Source organism: Olea europaea, unplaced genomic scaffold, assembly GCF_002742605.1.
Source record: "Olea europaea var. sylvestris unplaced genomic scaffold, O_europaea_v1 scaffold373, whole genome shotgun sequence".
Taxonomy (NCBI): domain Eukaryota; kingdom Viridiplantae; phylum Streptophyta; class Magnoliopsida; order Lamiales; family Oleaceae; genus Olea; species Olea europaea.
In genome coordinates this window covers 115,946-117,730 of record NW_019256636.1, presented here as the reverse complement: position 1 = coordinate 117,730, position 1,785 = coordinate 115,946, and the positions used below count along the sequence as shown (strand labels likewise).

General features: G+C 35.1%; 1 long non-coding RNA gene across 1 annotated transcript in view; it reads left to right on the top strand.

Annotated features, from left to right (window-relative positions):
- The first annotated feature begins 558 nt into the window (after positions 1-558).
- LOC111386792 overlaps positions 559-1,785 on the top strand; it is a 1,722-nt gene continuing 495 nt past the window's right edge. The window contains exons 1-2 of the long non-coding RNA XR_002701323.1: positions 559-676; positions 1,502-1,575. This is a non-coding gene — a long non-coding RNA (uncharacterized LOC111386792). The remainder of the gene's footprint in view (positions 677-1,501; positions 1,576-1,785) is intronic.

Sequence of the window (1,785 nt, the reverse complement as noted above, 5' to 3'; positions counted from 1 at the left end):
TTGGGATCTTAGGACAAGCGAAATGGATTGCAAACATGTCAAAATAAGCCGAGGATACTTGGTTTGTGCCTGCAAAGATAGATATAAAGTCAGATGGATGTTTGTCATTTTAGCACTCAATTCCTTCAACCTTAAGCCTCCAACACGTCCTATAAGTCCTTAGAACTTTACACAAGATATTTATAACTCTTCTAAGTCACATATGGCTCCATGTGGTGCAAGGAGGAAGTCAAAGTTGGCTGCAAGAAGCCACCTCCTACTTGGACAGCTCATGCTAGGGGATTTTCACTTTAATATATAATTGCTTCAACCCTAAGGCATAAATTTCGTGTCTAATCCCCAAGGACTTAATATAGGATGAATATATATCTTAAATATCATAAATGGACACAAAAATAATGGTAGAAAAGTCAAGTATTGCAGCCAAGATGACAGCTCCTGCTTAGTGACTCACCTTGATTGCTTGAGGTGGCTGCAGCCCATGATATCCTTAATCCTTAAGTAATATGCACGACTTCAACTATTTAAAGACCACTCATTTACCTCCTAGATAATATATTAACTCCCTTAACTCGTCCCTATGTGATTCCAAGCGAAAAGAGGGTGAAACAATCAAAGAGAAATAGAAACAAGAAGCTGGAATTTCTGAACAACTTTGTTACTCCACAGTTTTGAGGTTTGTTTCTACTATTTCTTAAGGGGTTTATGATTTCTTAAACATCTGAACTTGTTTGTAATTAAGTTGGAGTGTTGTTAATGATGTTATGAAGCATAAATAGGGGTAATTAATTGCAAGAATTTGAAAGAAAGTAATCTGGACAGAGATGAGGAATTGCTGGATTGAGTGATTTATACCTTGATTTTGGGATGATACTTAGTGTTTAACTTATATATGTCAATATGAACGTTTTATATGTAAGTAGGGAGTGTAGAAATGATTTTAATGGCCTAGAATTCTGTTGGTGTCATAATAATAAAATGGAAACCGAAAACAGTCAAAGGGAAAAACTGCCTGATTTTGTGTAGTGGAAAATGGACTGTTTTTGAAGCTCCAAACACTTCATTTGTCACAATGTTATGATCTGATTATCTTCACATATATGTTATAGGTGTGTGGTAAAAGTTTGGGAACCATTAAATATAGGTAAGGATATGAAAAAGAATTTGAAAAATGAGTGGACGGTGATGGAAACTTAGAAAACAGATTCTGTCCATTTGGGTATTTAATGTGATTTCAACATTTAGATGTCCCCTAATGAACTCTTGGGCCTAGAAAATATATCCTAAGGAATACTAGGTTGTCGAAAACAATTGGATGACGTTGACGTTCACAATTGGACTCGAGAGATAGCGAGACTTATAGGATTAGTTTGTAATACCATCGGTAACTTGAAATAATGATTTTGTCTAAATTGTTTTGGCATGAATGGACGTATTTTAGGATTGTGTGTGTTAAGATTATTAAATAGAGGATTGTATTTAATATTAGATGATAATACAGGCGACTTTTCGACGTTGAGCGAAAAAGGGAATTGATACACACTCCATAGGAGCTTACACACATAAAGGCGAAAGGTAAGTGAAAATCCATTTGCAACTACGATGCAAGAACCTAGTATATGTGACATAGTAATGTTGAGATATCTACATAACTTTGATAAGAGGCTTATAGCACATCATATGGTGGTTACGATCATTGAGTATGAGATTGCGTAACCTATTGACATCGATTTTCATTTATGAGCATTTTCATAAGCATGCACGACATGTAACATGGTTGAAAAT